Source organism: Delphinapterus leucas, chromosome 7 (genome assembly GCF_059928025.1).
Source record: "Delphinapterus leucas isolate spDelLeu-1000000601 "Yukka" chromosome 7, BTC_Dleu_Yukka2, whole genome shotgun sequence".
Taxonomy (NCBI): domain Eukaryota; kingdom Metazoa; phylum Chordata; class Mammalia; order Artiodactyla; family Monodontidae; genus Delphinapterus; species Delphinapterus leucas.
In genome coordinates, this window is record NC_143135.1 from 76056328 (window position 1) to 76063935 (window position 7608).

The 7608-nt window shown below is 42.7% G+C and overlaps 1 pseudogene; it reads right to left on the reverse strand.

The window, feature by feature from the left end:
• Positions 1 to 4132: 4132 nt before the first annotated feature.
• On the reverse strand, positions 4133 to 7254 carry LOC111168383 (elongation factor 1-alpha-like; annotated as a pseudogene).
• Between the last annotated feature and the right edge of the window lie 354 nt (positions 7255 to 7608).

The window sequence follows — 7608 nt, forward strand, 5'->3', positions numbered from 1 at the left end:
AAAAGAACAAGAAAGCTCTTTATGTCCTTGATATAAAATGGTCTCTGAAATATATAGCTAAATGGAGAGGGGAGGAAAGGGATCAGTACAGTGTATATATTAGACCACCTTTTATGTAAAAAAGGTGGGATAAAAATAATCTGTATTTATCATTTCCTCATATAAGCATAAAGAACTCTGAAGGGATAAAAAGGAAACTATGGACGGAGATAAGAGTAGAAGTATGGCAGAAGAAGAATAAGAAAAAAGAGACATTTTACGATATAATTTATTATACTTTTTTGGAGTTTGTGTCATGTTAATAGACTACCTATTCAAAAAAAGTGGATTAGAAAATTCTTAGACTTCATCTTCCACAAAAATGGAGCAAATGTACATTTTGCTATCCCTTTCATTAAGTACAGCTAAAAACTCTGGATATTATATGCAAAATACAGGCATACCTTGGAGATATTATGGGTTCAGTTTCCAGACCACAGCAACAAAGTAAATATTTCAATAAAGTGAGTCACACAATTTTTTTGCCCAGTGAATATAAAAGTTATATTTATACTATACTTAGTCTATTAAGTGTGCAATAACATTGTCTAAACAGTGTACATACCTTAATTTAACAGCGAACTTTATTGCTAAAAAATGCTAGCAGCTGAGCCTTCAGCAAATTGTAATCTTTCTGCTGGTGGTGGGTCTTTCCTTGATGCTGAGGGCTGCTGACTGATCACGGTGGTGTTTGCTGAAGGCTAGAGTGGCTGTGGCAGTTTCTAAAACTAAGACAGCAATGAAGTTTGCTGCATTGATTGACCCTTCCTTTCACGATCAATGTCTCTGGAGCATACAGTGCTGCTTGATAGCATTTTTCCCACAGTAGTACTTCTTTCAAAAATGGAGTAAATTTTCTCAACCACTGCTTTATCAACTTAAGTTTATGTTATATTCTACATGCTTTGTTGTTATTTCAGCCATCTTCAGCATCTCACCAGGAGTAGATTCTGTGTCAAGAAACCAATTTCTTTGCTCATCTATAACAAGCAACTCTACATTCGTTAAAGTTGTAACATGAGAATGCAGGAATACATACAGTCACACCTTTAGATTCCAATTCTAATTCTAGTTCTCTTCTTATTTCTACAACATTTGCAGATACTTCCTTAACTGAATTCTTAAACCGCTCAAAGTCATGCATGACTACTGATTTATTTCTGGGCTCTCTGTTGTTCTACTGATCTAAGTGTCTGTTTTTATGCCAGTACTATAATGTTTTGATAACTATAACTTTGTAATATCGTATGAAATCAAGAAATGTGATACTTCCAACTTGTTCATCTTTCTCAAGATTGCTTTGGCTGTTGGGGTCTCTTCTAATTATCTGTCTTTTCTAGAATTCCCCCTTCACTATCCAGTTGCTGTAGTCTCTTAAATTCTTTCTGCTAGTTCTTCAGTCTACAAGGACTATCCATGGGTTTTAATAAATACTTTAATAACAACACTAGGCACTGCCTGCACCCCCAGGTTACAAGTCATAAAATCAGGAAACTCACCATGGTAGTTTCCTTTGCCTTTGTCCACGTGCTGATTTCTCTCTTCCTTTTGGTCACTCTCCAATAATTTCAGGTACATTTTTGTCTGTTTATTTGTTTTATTTTGTTTTGTTTTTGCACTGAGTTTATAGTTGGTATCCTCAGGAAACTCAGTATGATAGAGGTGTATTTAGCTATCCTGGCAGTGGAGCTTTAAGGAACATTCTTTACTTAAAATTTAAAATAAAGTTTACTTAAAATTTTAGTATTTTTGATATCAAAATACTAAAATATATTTAAATGAGAGATAATAGTTAATGTCTATTATTATCCAAAATCAAAGTCTTTTTTTTTCCCTTCAAGACTTTGCTTGGACTTTTAGAATGAAAGATTATAGAACAGTTTCATAGTTTATCCTTTTCTGTAACTTATTAAATGCAATTTTCATTACTTGGTTTTATTCAGTGACTATTTTGCATGGGCATAATTTTTTGGCCATGGATATACATTGAAGGGTAAATTAGAATATCTACCCTTAAGAAGCTCTATTTAATAGAGGAGACCAAATACATCAACAAGTATTGTAACAGAGGTATTAACTGCTATATCATAGGTAGTTCCAAAGTGCTTTGGGAACACATGGAAAGGTAAAATTAGCTTTGTTTGTAGAGTAGGTGTGGAGGGGCCAAGGAAAACACTGTAGGAAAAGATAAGATTTATAAACTGAGTCTTGAAAGTTTATAAGAGCTCACAGGTAGTTCAAACAGCGTGATAGACATATATATATATATATATATATATATATATATATATATGTATATATGCACATGCATACATACTGAGGGTCAAAAGCCATGAATAGTTACCTTTTAATGATGCTATGCACACTATGTAGCTATAAATTTAATTAATTTGATACCATAATTGACATTTCAGGAGAGAATGTGATTTCATCAGGGAAGGCAATGATCTCTTTAATTCATTTTGAAAAAACTTTTAATTTTGAAATATTATAGATTTATAGGAAGTTGCAAAGATAGTACAAAGAGTTTCTATGTATTCTTCACTCATCTTCTGCCAATGGTCACATCACACATAATTATAGTACAATATAAAAACCAGGAATTTAATATTGGTATAATGTATGTGTATAGCTCTATGCCATTTTAACACAAGTATAGATTTGTGTAGCCACCACAGCATCAAGATAACAGAACAATTACGTCACCACAAAGACTTCCCTCATGCAACCCCTTTATTATCACATGCACTCGCCCCCTCCAACTATCCCTAACCTCTGAAATCCACTAATCTCTTTTCCATCTTTATAATTTTTTCATCTTGAGACTGTTATATAAGTAGAATCACCTTATGTGACCTTATGAGACTGGCTTTTTTCACTCAGCACAATGCCCTTGAGATCCAACCAAGTTGTTGCGAGTACCTATATGTATTGCTGTATGTTTTTCTCTCAACATTACTCTAGCTGCATTCCTAAATGTTGATAAGTTGGGTTCTCATTTTCATTAAATTCAATATATAGTTTTGTGTCCCTTTAGACTTCTTTCTGAACCCATGGATTATTTTGATTCCAAGTGTTTGTAGGTTTTCCTGTAACCTTTCTATTACTGATACTGATTTAATTCCATTGTATTCAGAGAACATACTCTGTATGATTCCAGTTCTTTTAAAATTTGTTGAGGTACCTTTTATGACTCAGGATAGGGTCTGTTTTGGTAGATGGTCCATGGGTGCTTGAAAAGAATATTTGTTCTTCTGTTGTTGGGTACAGCGTTCAATAAAGGTCTCTTAGCTCATGTTAGCTGATATCTTTGTTGAGTTCTTCTCTAGTCTTGTTGATTTCTGTCTAATTGTTCCATCAATTACTGAGGGAGGGGGTTTAAAGTCTCTAACTATAACTGTGACTTGTCTATATCTCCTTTCATATCTATCAGTTTTTTAAAAAAAATTTGAAGTGTAGGTGATTTACAGTGTTGTGTTAGTTTCAGGTGTACAGCAAAGTGATTCAGATATATGTATATATGTATATATATACATATATCTATGTATATATATTCTTTTTCAGATTCTTTTTCATTATAAGTGGGGAGGGGCATGCTGGGCAGGAACAGAATGGAGAGGAGGAGAGGACAGGAATAGATCTACAGATTTTCATACTAAGATGAAGGAAGTCAGAGAAAAACAAACATCATATGACATTACTTATATGTGGAGTCTAAAAAAAATGATACAAATGAACTTATTTACAAAACAGAAACAGACTCACAGACATAGAAAACAAACTTATGGTTACCAAAGGGAAGAGTGGGGGTGGGGGGGGAATAAATTAAGTGTTTGGGGTTAACAGATACATACGACTATATATAAAATAGATAAATAACAAAGGCCCACTGCATAGCACAGGGAACTATAGTCAATATATTGTAATAACCTGTAATGGAAAATAATCTGAAAAAGAATAGATATAGATATAGTTAGATAGATATACAGAGAGAACTGAATCACTTTGCTGCACACCTGAACTAACACAACACTGTAAATCAACTATAGTTTAAAAAATACATATTAAAGAGAAAGTGGGAGAGAGGGACGGACATGGTAGTGTTGGACTAACCTATTGACACTATGCCATTGTAATATCGTTTTACATTTGAGGGAAATGGGAGAAGGATGGGATAGAGCCCTGCGTAGGAAAACACTTCAAAGCCTATGGGCCTTAAAATAGAACTTTAGTTTCGTAGCATGTTGGGAACTTTAGTTAGCAGTATGTGGGATCTAGTTCCTTGACCAGGTATCCAACCAGACCCCCTACATTGGGAGCCTGAGCCTTAGCCACTGGACCACCAGGGAAGTCCCTCAGGACTAATTCCTAACAAGCACTTCCACCACCGAAGAGCGCCAAGGCCCTTGACTTCCCCAGGCATTTAGCTGCACCACAAAGCCTGTGGGCCTCCATCTGGGGGGTCGTTCTTGCTGTCTCTGGCCACGTTGCCGCATCCTTCAGGGACACATTCTTCACGTTGAAGCCCACGTTGTCACCGGGCAGGGCCTCGGGCAGGGGCTCGTGGTGCATCTCCACAGACTTGACCTCAGTGGTGACATTGCTGGAGGAAAGATGACCACCATGCGGGTTTCAGGAAGCCGGTCTCCACACGGCCCACGAGCACAGTGCCGATACCTGTGCAATAGGAGAAGGGCAGGCAGTCACAACAATTCTAGACACACCCAGTGAGAAATGGCTTCCTGGGAGGTCCCTTGGTTCTTGGGATCAAGGACCAAGGTCACCTGCAGCACTGGTAGGAAGCACTGAATCCGATGACTGGCTGTTTATGCTGTATATCAGATAAACTGGAAGTGCTGGGGCCTTTGGCACTTTATCCCAGCTCACAAGTCAGGATCTGAACCCTGGCAAATCACACACCGGAGCTCATTCAACTCCATCATTCCTATAGAAGCCCTGTCACCTCACCTCCAATCTTGTACAAGTCTTGCAGAGGCAGCCTCAGGGGCTTGTTGACCGGGCAAGTGGAAGGGAGGATGGAGTCCAGAGCTTCCAGCAGAGTCACCCTGGTGGCGCTGCCCTCCTTTTGCTCAACCTTCCAGCCCTTGAATCAAGGCATATGTGGAGATGGGGATGCAGAGCAAAGAGAGGTGAGCCTGGGGCGTGGCTACCTGGGCTCCCACCCCAGGACCAGGACCAGGACCCGCACCAGCTGCCCACCCGCCCGGCCGCCCACAGACCCAGCCCACACTCACGTTGGTGCTGGGCTCTAGCATGTCACTGTGCCAGCCCTAGATGGTCACAAAGACGGCTGAGGCCGATCTTCTTGATGTAGGCGCTCGCTTCCTTCGTGATCTCCTGGAAGCGCATGGAGCTGTAGGCGGGCTCGGTGGAGTCCATCTTGTTGTCGGGCACGATCAGCTGCTTCACGCCCAAGGTGAAGGCCAGCAGCCCATGCTTGAGGGTCTGCCCTTGCTTGGAGATGCCCGCCTGGAACTCGCCCAGCAGCCGGCCACGATGAACACTGCGCAGTCAGCCTGCAGGACACAGACATCACGGGGTCAAGGGGTTAGTTAGAGGAGGGAGCGCCGGACAGGTTGGGAAGACGCTAGAGCTTCGGGCAGCCCCAGGCCCCTTGGTAAAGCTCCGGGAACGTATGGAATGGCATGGGACCCTCTCCAGAAGTGGAAAAATTCGTGGGTCCCTTGGTTGCTGCTGTGCACAGAGGTCCCTCCTTCCAGTTAAACTCTCACCCAGTACCACACATGAGGTTTTAGCTCCTTCCTCCCGGACCCCAAGTGAACTACTTGTCTGGGTGTCAGAAAACCTGGTCCCTGCCCCAGCCTGAAAGGGGGACGGTGTCTGAGCCTCCTCATTAGAGTCTGTCCTCCTCCAGTTCTTTCAGAATTGATGATTGGTATGGGGTGAGGAAAACCTTCTAAGGCTTATGATACTGACCTTCCCCAAGTCCCAGAAATAAAGCCTAAGTTTCCTCCCCTTCCGAACCTCTCCTCCCTCCCTCCACCGCCCCTCCCCCCCCATAGGGAGGCCCCTGGGAACATGGGCTACTTTACCTGGGTGGTGACCGTGATCATGTTCTTGATGAAGTCCCTGTGGTCCGGGGCATCAATGATGGTGATGTAGTACTTGCTGGTCTCAGAATTCCACAGGGAGATGTCGATGGTGTTGCCACTGCTCTCTCTCTGCCTTCTCTGCCTTCAGTTTGTCCTGCACCCAGGTGTACTTGAAGGAGCACTTGCCCGTCTACAGAGGGACGGCAGTGAGTAGAGCATCATCGACGGTGAGCAGAGGGGTCTAGCCTGGCGACTTCAGCGGTGCCTTAGACCTGACAGCGCACCCTGCTGTCCATGCTCTGCCACCAGACCCACCCAGGAGCTGGACATCCTTCCTCCAGCTCCCCGCCAGTCCTAGACACAGACACCGCGGGTGCCTTACCTCCACTGCCTCCTGCTCAAACTTCTCGATGGTCCTCTTGTCGATCCCTCCACACTTGTAGATGAGATGCCCAGCGGTGGTGGTGGAGGTGCCAGAGTCCACATGGCTGATGATAGTGATATGGGTCTTCTCTTCGCCCATGGTGGCGGGTTCCTTCCTTCAGTCACTGTTAGACTGGAGCACAGGGTGGGTGAGGCCAAAGCATTCCAGGCAGACCCCCCTATCTCCTCTCCTCCCCTCCACCTTGCTTCTGCCAAGCACCCCCCTCCCCACTTCATGGCCTAGCCCAGAGCCTAGGACAGGGTAGTGTCAACTGAAAAGTAAAACCAACTTGCCAGGCTCACACCCCGGTAAGGGTCAGGGTCCCAGGGGCATAGCTGGTACTTCCAAGTACATAGTCCTGGCCCATCCATCTTTCTCCTGTGTGGACCTTCCCCAGAACATGTGGGGGCTTAGCCATCCCCCATTCCTCCCATCCCCCCACCCCACCCCCACTCCTGACCCACTTTTTGCACAAGAAGCCCTGACATTCCATACTTTCAGCTTTTCCCCTGCCCCCTGCAAGTCCCCACCTCCAGGGAAGAATGAATGAAGTCGACCCAGCAAGAACTGAAGCAGTTACGATGATAGTTAACATCAAGATGTCTTGCTTCCTGCTTTTATAAACCTAGCACTGGACCCTCCTTCTGGCTCCACCCACATCTAACACCCAGAGCCAAAACTGATTTAGGAAATACCATTCTCTACCCTCAAGCCCAATTTCACAGACTTCTTCCTTGACAGATTGGATATTTGGATGAAGAGAGGGTGGGTGACCAATGTTGACAGCAGCACTATTTACAATAGCCAAGGATATGGAAGCAACCTAAACAGATGAATGGATAAAGAAGATGTGAGATGTATATAGTGATATATAGATAGATAGATAGAGAGAGAGAGATTGAGATCTACACAATGGACTATTACTCAACCATAAAAAAAATGATATAATCTCATTGGCAGCAACATGGATGGACCTAGAGATTATCATACTAATTGAAGTAAGGAAGACAGAGTAGGACAAAAATCATATGATATCACTTGTATATGGAATCTAAAAAGGTGATACAAATG